We start from the raw sequence: 16,027 nt of genomic DNA on the forward strand, positions 1-16,027 counted from the left end.
TGGAACAAAAACAAGCCTACAGATGGTTAGTACATCCAAGTCCTCAGATAGTGTACAACATTATACATAAAAGTTTGCTGATAAGGCATTGCTCGTCAGGATAAGTGTGCCAGCTTTTATGACTTTATATTAGCGTGTGCGCTATAATATCATATATAACTGAAGAGTATGTTAGGGAGTTTGTGTATATTCTCTTAGCTGAGTCAAGCTCGCAGTCCGAGTTGAAAACCCCATTTGTGATGTCAGCTTAACAAGGTCACTTTAGTGAGGTAGGTCCATCAAAGCTGAAATAAACAGAGCAGTCCGGTAAGCTATGATCAGGGTAATTCCAGACACATGCACCAAGGGACCATAAATGGGGCGTAAAAAAAAGAATAGTTAACCTACACCTGTCTTGAAGGGTTTACCCTGGGTTCCGGTAAGAGCCACTCTGTGCTGAGACCATCGATATCATCTGCTGTACTGGGTAAGCTGGGGGCACTGGTATCGAGTTCCTCTGTGTTGGACCCTGATAGGGAAAGGAATGAGGTCTCTCCACCCTATCATACGGCTCCAAAGAACACGCTGTCTTGCTGTTTGACTTTTTTTTTGCTTTAGGAAGCATCTGCTTCGTACCCGGAGGGCGTCTTCCCCGGGTTGCAGCAAACTCTCTAATCAGCTTGGCTGGCTTCTTGTGAGATGATGTGCCAAGTGGAAGAGGACCTTGTTTATTGGTATTATCAAACTTTGGCTTTTGTAAGAGTCATGATGGCTGTAGTGTCTGTTGTCCCCTGCGAGTTAGCAGTAGCGCTGGGTCTATGTGCTTCTGGGTGTCCACATAATTAGTGTGCTGAGATCGTCGACCTCCATTTTCCCTCTCAGGGATTAGTACCTTCTTACAGACTAATCTGTAAAGTTGAGATAGGCTGTGCTTGCATTCTGCGAGATAGTGGTCAGACAGAACGAGTGCTGTCTCCATTTCCATATCGGGTGCGGCCATTTTAGAATCCTGGAATCTGGTCTAGTGTGCCGTGTATTCGGCAGATATGTTAGTCGCTCAGGAGGTCGCATTAAAAGCACCGTAGTGCTGATCTCATATGTAGCCTCCACTGGAAGTTTGCAGTACTCTGGAGCAACGCTCGTAATTATTTTATGGTTTGTAGGATTACCCGATGTCTCGGGGGAGGGTGCAGGATCATACAGTTCCCCACCATCTGTTCCATCTAAGTTGTGGTAGTATATGGCTAAAAAGCTAGAAAATTGAACAAATAATTTTCAGATTATAGGACCTTCATGAAGAGCTTCAGGAGATGCGACTGATCATGGCCGCTACTTGGACACGCCCCCTCTAAGGTTAATTTGAAGCACTTTAAAATGTTCACCCTCTCCTGTGAGTAAAAAAATAAGACTGAGGTAATCATGGAAGTTAGAGGGACTAGTAGCTTTTGGTATGTTGGAAATTATTTTAACTCCTCCTAGGGGACTGGAGTTTAATCCCACATGTGATGACTCAAGGCTTCTCACCACCTTGGAATAAAATGGGAACATGTTCTTGAATTTGGCGGAGGGAATAAAAGGAATGCCTGGTTTGTTCCATTTCTTAGTGATTAGGTCAGAAATCAAATCAGGTGCAGGGAGGATTAGATGGCTTTTTTGGAACTGCCTTAAATACCTTTTGAACAGATTATTTGTCTGTAGATGGAGGATCCTCAACTTCCAAGGATATGAAAACTTCTCACAAGAGAGCCTGTATGTGTTCCAACCTGAAATTAAAGGGACACTAAACCCACATTTTTTCTTTCATGATTCATATAGAGCATGCAATTTAAAGCAACTTTCTAATTTACTCCTATTATCAATTGTTCTTCGTTCTCTTGCTATCTTTATTTGAAAAGCAGGAATGTGATGCATAGGAGCCAGTCCATTTTTGGTTGAGAACCTGGGTTATGCTTGCTTATTGGTGGGTAAAAGTAAGCCTCCAATAAGCAAGCGCTATCCATGGTGCTGAACCTAAAATGGGCTGGCTGCTAAGATTTACATACCTGCTTTTAAAATAAAGATAGCAAGAGAACTAAGAAAAATTGATAATAGGAGTAAATTAGAAAGTTGCTTAAAATGGCAAGGTCTATCTGAATCATGAAAGAAAAAAAATTGGGTTCAGTGTCCCTTTAAAGGACACTTCTTCTGTCATTTCATCAGCTAGTTGGTTTTGGATTTCTGAATAATCATCCACAGAAAAGAAGGATTCCATTGTACTCCTTACTTGTACAGGGTATGTACAGCGTATGTAGATGGGTTGCTCTTTAGGGATGAGTCTAGGCTATCAGTTCTGAGTCGATATTGCTTCAAATAAGGGGACAGGTAAATACTTGAGTATTCCTCTGTATAGGAGGCATACAAGGGGCTAGCCCCCCTAAGGTATAGTATAATTGGCATAATGTAAATCTGAAGGCCCTAGAAGGGAATCAGAAAAATATCACACTGTCTCTTTAAAAATAATATATATATATATATATATATATATATATATATATATATATATATATATATATATACATACATACACAGGTAGCCCTCAGTTTACGCCGGGGTTAGGTTCCAGAAGGAATGGTTGTAAATCGAAACCGTTGTAAATTGAAACCCAGTTTATAATGTAAGTCAATGGGAAGTGAGGGAGATAGGTTCCAGGCCCCTCTCAAAATTGTCATAAGTAACACCTAATACATTATTTTTAAAGCTTTGAAATTAAGACTTGAAATGCTAAACAGCATTATAAACCTTATAAAATAATCACACAACACAGAATATATAATTAAACTAAGTTAAATTAACAAAAACATTTGCTAAACAGCATTATACACCTAATAAAATAATCACACAACACAGAATTCACTTGCATTTTACTGCAAACCGTTCTTTCTATTCATTCCAATCTGGACTGATTTATAGACAGGAAGATCTTGTTCATTTGAAATCTGCTCAATTGCTCAGGTCTGGTTAAACTGATTAATTTCAGCTTGCTTGGTTTTGCTGCAACACAAGCGGACAGCTCCACCTACTGGCTATTTTAATAAATGCACTGCTTCTCAATGCATTTCAATAGCAGTCTCATGACTGGAAAAAAAGGTTGTTATTCTGAAACGGTGTAAATTGAACCGTTGTAAAACGAGGGTATACATACAGACACACACAGTAATTGTGTACTGTCACTGAAATGGCTATGTTCAGTTTTTATTTTAATTAAGCTCAACAAATAAGGGGTTAAACTAATCAAATTTACACCAGCTCTGTTAAGCCTGAGTGTCTAACTGACCTTTCTCCCTGAGAGCTCCTTCCCTGCTTGAGAAGATGCCTGTCACACTGCAGAACAGTTACATTTAAACTGGTAAATATAAAATAACAGTAACCCATTTTTTAGGATTTTTTTTTTCTTATTTAAAAAGTGCCAAGAGCACTTAAACTGTATGTAGTGTTAACTAAGTTTTCTCCACACTGGGAGAAGATTTTCACTGCCTGGCTGAAGTCCTGTCTAATTATGTGGCCTGTTTATAGATTCTCTGAAAAGTAAATGGGTCTCAACACAGTTAGAGAACCCCTATCAAATGATGTGAAGATAAGGGCAAAAAATTGAATGGGGAATTATGAAAAAGTGGGAGCGAATAAAAGGTCTGTTATGTTGGGTGTTTTGCCTCCTCTAGTGGATTGGACTTTAATCCAACATGTGATAGCTCATGGACTCTCACCAGCTTATGAAAAAAAAAAGTAAATAGTTTTCCTCTAACTTCCTGTGAGATAGATAGAGAATAGTCATTAACCGCCTTCCTACCTGATTCACATAGAGTGGTTTTATTTTATGTATTTAGACCAAAGGATATTGTAATTTTCTTCATGTTAACCAGTTTGAGTACAAAACATAGCAGCGATTGAAAACCAAGACTAACTCTTATGATGTTCTGCATTTTTATATCTAAGAAACACCTACACATACGTCACAACAAAATTGTAACTGGAAAATTTTGAGGAAAAAATGAATGCATTCCCCACTCCCACAATCCTCAGACTTCCCTTATATTCGTACCTTTTCTTATTTTTTTTCTAACCTCGAATATAACTCAGTGTTTTTTGACCTTCCTATATCATCTGTGCTCTCTATATTTTTACCTACATACCTGTGCACTATAGCTTAGCAAGTTTAATCCCTAGATAGCCAAAGATGATTGCAATGCATTGAATGGCAATAGGCAAACTAGAGACAAGTTGGAAAGAGCAGGGACACATCCTCCTTTCTTTGCATTCTCACATATTTCACCAAGTTGCTTGTGATAGGAGCAATAATGCCCAGAAACTACCTGCTAGATTACGAGTTTTTGTCGGTAAGGCTTGCGGCTCTAACGCTCCTTTTTTTCCCACCGCTCCCTTAAGCCAACGCTGTTATTACAGTTTTTTTAAACCTGGCGTTAGCCGCAAAAAGGTGAGCATAGAGCAGAATTTTGCTCCACATCTCACCTCAATACCAGCGCTGCATACGGTAGTGGTGAGCAGGTAAAACGTGCTTGTGCACTATTTCCCCATAGGAAACAATGGGGCTGAGCTGGCTGAAAAAAACCTAACACCTGCAAAAAAGCAGCGTTCAGCTCCTAACGCAGCCCCATTGTTTTCTATGGGAAAATAAAAACACCCTAACATGAACCCCGAGTCTAAACACCCTAATCTTATACTTATTAACCCCTAATTTGCCTCCCCCGACATCGCTGACACCTGCATTATAGTATTAACCCCTAATCTGCCGCTCTGGACACCGCCGCCACCTACATTATCCCTCTGAACCCCTAATCTGCTGCCCCCAACATCGCCGACACCTACATTATATTTATTAACCCCTAATCTGCCGCTCCGGACACTGCCGCCACCTACATTATACTTATAAACCCCTAATCTGCTGCCCCCAACATCGCCGACACCTACATTATAGTTATTAACCACTAATCGCCCCCCCCCAATGTCGCCGCAACTAAATTAAATTAATTAACCCCTAATCTGCCGCTGCCAACGTCGCCGCCACTATAATAAAGTTATTTACCCCTAAACCTAACCCTAACACCCCCTAACTTAAATATAATTTAAATACATCTAAATAAATATAACTATAATTAAATAAATTATTCCTATTTAAAACTAAATACCTATAAAATAAACCATAAGATAGACACAATATAACTAATAGTTACATTGTAGCTAGCTTAGGATTTATATTTATTTTACAGGCAACTTTGTATTTATTTTAACTAGATACAATAGTTATTAACTATTTAATAACTACCTAGCTAAAATAAGTACAAAATTACCTCTAAAATAAATCCTAACCTAAGTTACAATTACACCTAACACTACACTATCATTAAACTAATTACCTAAACTACCTACAATTAAATACAATTAAATTCAATAAACTAAATTACAAAAAAACAAACACTAAATTACTGAAAAAAACATATTACAAAAAAGTTTAAACTAATTACACCTAATCTAAGCCCACTAATAAAATAAAAAAGCCCCCCAAAATAATAAAATGCCCTACCCTATACTAAATTACAAATAGCCCTTAAAAGGGCCTTTTGCGGGGCATTGCCCCAAAGTAATCAGCTCTTTTACCTGTAAAACTAAATTACAATAACCCCCCCCCAACATTACAACCCACCACGTACACACCCCTACTCTAAAACCCACCCAATCCCCCCTTAAAAAAACCTAACACTACCCCATTGAAGATCACCCTACCTTGAGCCGTCTTCACCCAGCCGGGCACAAGTGGTCATCCGATGGGGCAGAAGAGGACATCCAGACTGGCAGAAGTCTTCATCCTATCCGGGCAGAAGAGGACATCCGGACCGGCAGAAGGCTTCATCCAAGCGGCATCTTCTATCTTCTTCCATCCGACGAGGAGCGACTCCATCTTGAAGAAATCCGGCGCGGAGCATCCTTCCAGCACGACGGACTAACGACGAATGACGGTTCCTTTAAATGACGTCATCCAAGATGGCGTCCCTCAAATTCCGATTGGCTGATAGGATTCTATCAGCCAATCGGAATTAAGGTAGGAAAAATCTGATTGGTTGATTTAATCAGCCAATCGGATTGAAGTTCAATACGATTGGCTGATTGGATGAGCCAATAGAATGCAAGATCAATTATATTGGCTGATCCAATCAGCCAATCGGATGTGGGTGGTGGGTTGTAATGTTGGGGGGGCTATTGTAATTTTGTTTTACAGGTAAAAGAGCTGATTACTTTGGGGCAATGCCCCGCAAAAGGCCCTTTTAAGGGCTATTTGTAATTTAGTATAGGGTAGGGCATTTTATTATTTTGTTAGTGGGGTTAGATTAGGGTAATTAGTTTAAACTTCTTGTAATTTTTTTTCCAGTGATTTTGTGTTTTTTTTCCCGTAATTTAGTTTATTGAATTTAATTGTAATTAATTGTAGGTAGTTTAGGTAATTAGTTTAATGATAGTGTAGTGTTAGGTGTAATTGTAACTTAGGTTAGGATTTATTTTACAGGTAATTTTGTACTTATTTTAGCTAGGTAGTTATTAAATAGTTAGCAACTATTTAATAACTATTGAACCTAGTAAAAATAAATACAAAGTTGCCTGTGAAATAAATATAAATCCTAAGATAGCTACAATGTAACTATTAGTTATATTGTAGCTAGCTTAGGGTTTATTTTATCGGTAAGTATTTAGTTTTAAATAGGATTAATTTATTTAATTATGTTAAATTTATTTCATTTAATTTAAATTATATTTAAGTTAGGGGGGGGTTAGGGTTAGGTTTAGACTTAGGTTTAGGGGTTAATACCTTTAATATAGTAGCGGCGACGTTGGGGTGGCAGATTAGGGGTTAATAAATGTAGGTAGGTGTCGGCGATGTTAGGGCAGGCAGATTAGGGGTTAATAAAATTTAACTAGTGTTTGCGAGGCGGGAGTGCGGCGGTTTAGGGGTTAATACATTTAATAAAGTGGCGGCGTTGTCCTGTCAGCAGATTAGGGGTTAAAAAACAGAATTTATGCTTACCTGATAAATTACTTTCACTTGCGGTGTATCCAGTCCACGGATTCATCCTTAATTGTGGAATATTCTCCTTCCCTACAGGAAGTGGCAAAGAGAGCACACAGCAGAGCTGTCCATATAGCTCCCCCCCCTAGCTCCACCCCCCAGTCATTCGACCGAAGGCTAGGAGAAAAGGAGAAACCATAGGGTGCAGTGGTGACTGTAGTTTAAACAAAAAAATGTTTAACCTGACTTAATTGCCAGGGCAAGAGAAAGTAATTTATCAGGTAAGCATAAATTCTGTTTTCTCTTGCAAGGTGTATCCAGTCCACGGATTCATCCTTACTTGTGGGATACCAATACCAAAGCTTTAGGACACGGATGAAGGGAGGGAACAAGACAGGTAACCTAAACGGAAGGCACCACTGCTTGCAAAACCTTTCTCCCAAAAATAGCCTCCAAGGAAGCAAAAGTATAGAATTTGTAAAATTTGGCAAAAGTATGCAGTGAAGACCAAGTCGCTGCCTTACAAATCTGTTCAACAGAAGCCTCATTCTCGAAAGCCCATGTGGAAGCCACAGCTCTAGTGGAATGAGCTGCAATTCGTTCAGGAGGCTGCTGCCCAGCAGTCTCATAAGCCAATCAGATGATGCTTTTCAGCCAGAAGGAAAGAGAGGTAGCAGTCGCTTTCTGACCTCTCCTCTTACTCGAATAAACGGCAAACAAGGATGATGTTTGTCTGAAATCTTTAGTTGCTTGTAAATAGAATTTCAAAGCACGAACCACATCAAGATTGTGTAATAGTCGTTCCTTCTTAGAAGCTGGATTAGGACACAGGGAAGGAACAATGAATTCCTGGTTAATATTCTTATTAGAAACAACCTTAGGAAGAAAACCAGGTTTGGTACGTAAAACTACCTTATCTGCATGGAACACCAGATAGGTTGAATTACACTTCAAAGCAGACAATTCAGAAACTCTTCGAGCAGAAGATATAGCTACCAAAAACAAAACTTTCCAACATAATAACTTAATATCTATGGAATGTAAAGGTTCAAACAGAACCCCTTGAAGAACTGAAAGAACTAAATTTAGACTCCATGGCGGAGCAACTGGTTTATAGACAGGCTTGATTCTGACTAAAGCCTGAGCAAACGCTTGAACGTCTGGTACCTCCGCCAGACGCTTGTGTAAAAGAACAGACAGAGCAGATATCTGTCCCCTTAAGGAACTAGCTGACAAACCTTTCTCCAATCCTTCTTGGAGAAAAGACAATATCCTTGGAATCCTAATCTTACTACACGAGTAACCCTTCGATTCACACCAACAAAGATATTTCCGCCATATCTTATGGTAAATTTTCCTGGTGACAGGCTTTCTAGCCTGAATCAGAGTATCTATAACTGATTCAGAGAAACCACGCTTAGACAGAATTAAGCGTTCAATCTCCAAGCAGTCAGCCACAGAGAAACTAGATTTGGATGCTTGAATGGACCCTGTATTAGAAGATCCTGCCTCATTGACAGTGTCCATGGAGGGACAGATGACATGTCCACTAGGTCTGCATACCAAGTCCTGCGTTGCCATGCAGGCGCTATCAGAATTACCGAAGCCTTCTCCTGCTTGATTCTGGCTACCAGACGAGGGAGAAGGGGAAACGGTGGAAAGACATAAGCCAGATTGAAGGACCAAGGCGCTACTAGAGCATCTATCAATGCCGCCTTGGGGTCCCTGGACCTGGATCCGTAGAGAGGAAGTTTGGAGTTCTGACGGGACGCCATCAGATCCAATTCTGGAATGCCCCATAGCTGGGTCAGCTGAGCAAAAACCTCCGGGTGGAGTTCCCACTCCCCCGGGTGAAAAGTCTGACGACTTAGAAAATCCGCCTCCCAGTTGTCTACTCCTGGGATGTGAATTGCAGATAGATGGCAGGAGTGATCCTCCGCCCACCTGATTATTTTGGTGACTTCCTTCATCGCTAGGGAACTCTTTGTTCCCCCCTGATGATTGATATACGCCACAGTCGTGATGTTGTCCGACTGAAATCTGATAAATTTGGCCGCCGTTAGTTGAGGCCATGCCTGAAGCGAGTTGAATATCGCTCTCAGTTCCAAAATGTTTATTGGGAGAAGAGACTCTTCCCGAGACCATAAGCCCTGAGCTTTCAGGGAGTCCCAGACCGCCCCCCAGCCTAACAGACTGGCATCGGTCGTTACAATGATCCACACCGGTCTGCGGAAGCATATTCCCTGAGACAGGTGATCCTGAGACAACCACCAGAGAAGAGAGTCTCTGGTTTTCTGGTCCAGTTGCATTTGAGGAGACAAATCTGCATAATCTCCATTCCACTGTTTGAGCATGCACAGTTGCAGTGGTCTTAGATGTATTCGGGCAAAAGGGACTACGTCCATTGCCGCTACCATTAATCCGATTACCTCCATGCACTGAGCTACAGATGGACGAGGAATGGAATGAAGAACTCGGCAAGTAGTTAAAAGCTTTAATTTTCTGACCTCCGTCAGAAAAATTTTCATTTCTACCGAGTCTATTAATGTTCCCAGGAAGGAAACCCTTGTGAGCGGGGACAGAGAACTTTTTTCGGTGTTCACCTTCCACCCGTGAGACCTTAGAAAGGCCAGAACAATCTCCGTATGAGCCTTGGCTCTGGGAAATGACGACGCCTGTATTAAGATGTCGTCTAAATAAGGTGCTACTGCAATGCCCCGCGGTCTTAGTACCCCCAGAAGGGAACCTAGCACTTTTGTGAAAATTCTGGGAGCGGTGGCCAACCCGAAGGGAAGGGCCACAAACTGGTAATGCTTGTCCAGAAAGGCGATCCTTAGGAACTGATGATGATCTTTGTGGATAGGAATATGTAGGTACGCAACCTTTAGATCCACGGTAGTCATATATTGACCTTCCTGGTTCATAGGTAAGATTGTCCGAATGGTCTCCATCTTGAATGATGGAACTCTGAGGAATTTGGTTAGAATTTTTAGATCCAGAATTGGCCTGAAAGTTCCTTCCTTTTTGGGAACCACAAACAGGTTTGAGTAAAAACCCAGTCCTTGTTCTGTAATTGGAACTGGACATATCACTCCCATCTTGAGTAGATCTTCTACACAGCGTAACGCCTCTTTCTTTGTCTGGTCTGTAGACAGACGAGAAATGTGGAACCTTCCCCTTGGAGGGGAGTCCTTGAATTCTAGAAGATATCCCTGAGTAACGATCTCTAATGCCCAGGGATCGTGAACATCCCTTGCCTGAGCAAAGAGAGAGAGTCTGCCCCCTACCAGATCCGGTCCCGGATCGGGGGCTACCCCTTCATGCTGTCTTAGTAGCAGCTGCAGGCTTCTTGGCCTGTTTACCCTTGTTCCAGCCCTGCAAAGGCTTCCAGGTTGCCTTGGGCTGTGAAGCGTTACCCTCTTGCTTTGCGGTAGCAGAGGTTGAAGCAGGACCGCTCCTGAAGTTGCGAAAGGAACGAAAATTAGCCTTATTTTTAGCCTTAAAAGGCCTATCTTGTGGGAGAGCATGGCCCTTTCCCCCGGTGATATCCGAAATAATCTCTTTCAACTCTGGCCCGAAAAGGGTCTTTCCCTTGAAAGGGATATTTAGTAATTATGATTTGGACGACACGTTGGCCGACTATGACTTGAGCCAAAGCGCTCTGCGCGCCATAATGGCGAAACCTGAATTTTTTGCCTCTAACTTAGCTAATTGCAAAGCGGCATCTGTGATAAAAGAATTAGCCAGTTTTAAAGCCTTAATTCTATCCATAATTTCATCATATGAGGTCTCTGTCTGGAGCGACTCCTCCAGCGCCTCAAACCAGAAAGCCGCTGCAGTAGTTACAGGAATAATGCAGACGATCGGTTGTAGAAGGAACCCTTGTTGAACAAAAATTTTCTTTAGTAAACCTTCTAATTTTTTATCCATAGGATCTTTAAAAGCACAACTGTCTTCAATTGGAACGGTTGTGCGCTTAGCCAGCGTAGAAACTGCTCCCTCTACCTTAGGGACCGTCTGCCACGAGTCCCGCCTGGGGTCAGTAATGGGGAACATTTTCTTAAAAATTGGAGGGGGAACAAAAGGGACACCTGGTCTTTCCCACTCCCTGGTAACAATATCCGCAACCCTTTTAGGGATCGGAAACGCATCAGTGTATACAGGGACCTCTAGGTATTTGTCCATTTTACACAATTTCTCTGGAACCACCATAGGGTCACAATCATCCAGAGTGGATAGAACCTCCCTAAGCAATACACGGAGGTGTTCCAACTTAAATTTAAAAGCTAATGAATCTGAATCTGCCCGTTGAGAAACCTTTCCTGAGTCAGAAATTTCTCCCTCAGACATCACATCCCTCGCCCCTACATCAGAGTGTTGTGAGGGTATGTCAGATAGACCTCTCAAAGCTTCCGACTGCTCATAATCGGTTCTTAAAAGAGAGCTATCTCGCTTTGTAGGAAAAACTGGCAGTTTGGATAGAAAGGCCGCAAGGGAATTATCCATAACTGTCGCTAGTTGTTGCAATGTAATAGGTGCCAATGCACTAGAGGTACTAGGTATTGCTTGCGCGGGCGTAACTGGTGGTGACACTTGGGGAGAGGAAGGTGGACTATCTTCATTACCTTCCGTCATAGAATCATCTTGGGCTACATTTTTAAGTGACACAATATGATCTTTAAATTGTATAGACACATTAGTGCACTTGGGACACATTTTGAGTGGGGGTTCCACCATGGCTACTGAAAACATAGAGCAAGGCTTTTCCTTAGTGTCAGACATGTTAAACTGATTAGTATTATATGCAAACAGGCTTGGAAAACACTTTAATCAAATAAAAAACACAATTTGAAAAAAATGGTACTGTGCCTTTAAGAAATAAAAAGCGCATACAATTTTACAAAACAGTGAAAAATACACCAAATCTTCTGAAATTTTCACAGTATGTGCCTAATGCTTCGATATGATTGCACACCAGTTTCAGCCTGATTAACCCCTTAATGCCTAAACCGGAGCAGTCTAAAGTTCACAACCGGGTTCAAAACTACAGCACCTTGCCACAGCAGTCTGCTGTGGCCCTACCTTCCCTTATGGATTAGTTTATGGGAAAAACAGCTTCTGTGAGTCCCTCAAGCAGTCTCTGGACCCTCCACGTGAAGCAGCATGAACTGTCTGGAGAAATGAACTGCGCAACAGAGGCGCGAAATTAGGGCCCCTCCCACTCCACTCCGGAGTTGTGAGGCCCTCAAAGTCACACTTAGGTGACTAAATATATGCCATGTGGATAAAAAAAAAAATTAATAAACACACCAAAGGTGTTTAAAAGTGTCTACCAATGAGTATTTGCTGAATAAAATAATCGATTGCCCTTTCACACTGTCCACCAGCCTATTGAGCCCTGTTAAATAAGCCCTTATTCTATACTAAGTCTCAGAATATGGCTTACCCTACCCTCATGGGGATTCCTGTCAGTCTTCTAGCATTATCGTGTCTTGACTAGAAAAAAGATGACTGAAACATACCTCAATGCAGTTAAGCCTGCAAACTGTTCCCCCCAACTGAAGTTTTCTGGTACTCATAAGTCCTGTGTGGGAACAGCAGTGTATTTTAGTTACAACATGCTAAAATCGTTTTCCTCTCAGCAGAAATCTTCATCACTTTTCTGCCAGAGAGTAAATAGTACAAACCGGTACTATTTAAAAATAACAAACTTTTGATTGAAGATATAAAACTACAAATCTAACACCATATTCACTTTACCCTCACGTGGAGATGCCCTAGAGAGGCAAAGAGAATGACTGGGGGGGGGAGCTATATGGACAGCTCTGCTGTGTGCTCTCTTTGCCACTTCCTGTAGGGAATGAGAATATCCCACAAGTAAGGATGAATCCGTGGACTGGATACACCTTGCAAGAGAAAATGTTATTATAATGTTTGCGATGTGGGGGGGCTCGGCTTAGGTGTTAATAGGTAGTTTATGGGTGTTAGTGTACTTTGTAGCACTTTAGTTAAGAGTTTTATGTTCCGGCGTTAGCCCATAAAAGTCTTAACTACTGACTTTTAAATGCGGTAGAAGTCTTGACAGGAGAGGGTTTACCGCTCACTTCTTCCAAGACTCGTAATACCAGCGTTAGGCAAATCCCATTAAAAAGATAGGATATGCAATTGACGTAAGGGGATTTGCGGTAGCCTCGAGTCGCGGAAGAAAAGTGAGAGCTAGACCCTTTCCTGTCTGACTCGTAATACCAGCGGGCGTTAAAAAGCAGCGTTGGGACCTCTCAACGCTGCTTTTTAAGGCTAACGCCAAACTCGTAATTTAGGAGTATGTATTCTGAAAAGGCTTGACCTCCTGATGGTAGCTGTGTGGCTATTAGAATAAAGAACCTATTTTCCTAATGCTATAGTACATTCAAAGTGAAAGAGTTTTACAGAGCTGTTGGCAGTGACAATGAGCTATTATATAGTGCTTAAATACTGTGGGTTAATGAGTCTTCATGAATTAGCAACTTCCCTCCCTCTACTCATAACTTGGCAACTGTTATAAATTTGTACATAAGAAAAAGGGATATTTTGATGCAACATTTGCCTCAAAAGGAAACTAAACCCATTTTTTTCTTTTATGATTCAGACAGAGCATGCAATTTTAAGCAACTTTCTAATTTACTCCTATTTTTGGTTGAGAACCTGGGTTATGCTTGCTTATTGGTGGGTAAATCTAAGCCTCCAATAAGCAAGCGCTATCCATGGTGCTGAACCTAAAATGGGCTGGCTGCTAAGATTCACATTCCTGCTTTTAAAAAAAAGAAAACAAGAGAATGAAGAAAAATTGATAATAGGAGTAAATTAGAAAGTTGCTTAAAATTTCATGCTCTATCTGAATCATAAAAGAAAAAAATTGGGTTCAGTGTCCATTTAATTAAGCCTAGAAATATTATAATAGGATAACTTAATGATTATTCAACTGTACCTTGACAAAATCTGCATGTTGAGGTGTAAAGCCTGTCTGCCCTACATTTAGAAAATTGAACCAACAAAAAAAAAAAAATACTACCTGCAACACCCTTGTTCTTTCTATCCTGTAAATTTCTAAACATTGTGGTAAAACAAGGATTCTTACATGCTTGTTTTTCTGCCATCTCTGCATCAAATCTGCCCAAATGATATACTACTCCAGCTCTCTCTAAATTAACCCCTTAAGGACCAGGAAATTAAGAGAAAAAGCTCAAAGTACAGGAGAATTTTTTGCATTTTTGATATCACTCCATTTTAACAGAAATAGTGCCCTGTTTTTTTTATTTTACCTATCAAAACTATATATTTTTTATTGGATAAACCAAGGTGTTAATCTAGGCCAATTTTGGTATATTTCATGCCAACGTTTCGCCGCCAAATGCGATCATTTTAAATAAATCGTTAATTTTTTTACAAACTTTGAGTTTCCAATCAGCCAATTGAAGTTCAATCCTATTGGCTGATTGCATCAGCCACTAGGATTTTTTCAACCTTAATTCCGATTGGCTGATAGAATTCTATCAGCCAATTGGAATCTAAGGGACGCGATCTTGGATGACGTCACTTAAAGGAACCTTCATTCGTTGGGTAGTCGTCGGAAGAAGAGGATGCTCCGAGTCGGATGTCTTGAAGATGGACCCGCTCTGCGCCGGATGGATGAAGATAGAAGATGCCGTCTGGATGAAGACTTCTGCCCGTCTGGAGGACCACTTCTCCCGGCTTGAATGAAGACTTCTCCCGGCTTCGTTGAGGACTTCTTGCCGCTTCGCTGAGGACTTCTCCAGGCTTCGTTGAGGATGGATGTCGGCTCTTCAAAACTGTAAGTGAATCTTCGGGTGTTACTGCTAGGGTTTTTTAAGGGTTTATTGGGTGGGTTTTAGTTTTAGATTAGGGTTTATGCAGCAATAGAGCTAAATGCCCTTTTAAGGGCAATGCCCATCCAAATGCCCTTTTCAGGGCAATGGGGAGCTTAGGTTTTTTAAGTTAGGGTTTTATTTGGGGGGTTGGTTGTTTGGGTGGTGGGTTTTACTGTTGGGGGGGTTGTTTGTATTTTTTTTTACAGGTAAAAGAGCTGATTTATTTCTTTGCCCCGCAAAAGGCCCTTTTAAGGGCTATTGGTAGTTTAGTTTAGGCTAGGGGTTTTTATTATTTTGGGGGGGCTTTTTTATTTTGATAGGGCTATTAGATTAGGTGTAATTAGTTTAAATATCTTGTAATTTGTTTTTTATTGTGTGTAATTTAGTGTTTGTTTGTTTTTTTAATTTAGGTATTTGCATTTAATTTAGTTAATTGTATTTTATTTTGGTAATGCATTTAATTTAGTTAATTGTATTTTATTTTGGTAATTTATTTAATTGTAGTGTAAGGTTAGGTGTTAGTGTAAGACAGGTTAGGTTTTATTTTACAGGTAAATTTGTATTTATTTTAGCTAGGTAGTTAGTAAATAGTTAATAACTATTTAGTAACTATTCTACCTAGTTAAAATAAATATAAACTTGCCTGTAAAATAAAAATAAACCCTAAGCTAGATACAATGTAACTATTAGTTATATTGTAGCTAGCTAAGGGTTTATTTTACAGGTATTTTTTTTTTTTTTTTTTAAAGAGCTTTATTGAAGTGAAGAAAAAGTACATACAAAAATAAGCTGCATAAGCCAAATTCAAGTATACATACAAACAATTTCTTAACAGCTGTAAGTATTTAGTTTTAAATAAGAATTATTTAGTTATTAATAGTAGGTTTTATTTAGATTTATTTTAATTATATTTAAGTTAGGGGGTGTTAGGGTTAGACTTTGGTTTAGGGGTTAATAACTTTAGTATTGTGGCGGCGACGTTGGGGGCGGCAGATTAGGGGTTAATAAATGTAGATAGGTGGCGACGATGTTAGCGGCGGCAGATTAGGGGTTAATAATATTTAACTAGTGTTTGCGAGGCGGGAGTGCGGCGGTTTAGGGGTTAATATGTTTATTCTAGTGGTGG

General features: G+C 40.4%; 1 protein-coding gene across 1 annotated transcript in view; it reads right to left on the minus strand.

Annotated features, from left to right (window-relative positions):
• BICRAL (BICRA like chromatin remodeling complex associated protein) overlaps window positions 1-16,027 on the minus strand; it is a 723,876-nt gene that overhangs the window by 188,232 nt on the left and 519,617 nt on the right.

This window comes from Bombina bombina, chromosome 4, assembly GCF_027579735.1.
Source record: "Bombina bombina isolate aBomBom1 chromosome 4, aBomBom1.pri, whole genome shotgun sequence".
NCBI lineage: Eukaryota > Metazoa > Chordata > Amphibia > Anura > Bombinatoridae > Bombina > Bombina bombina.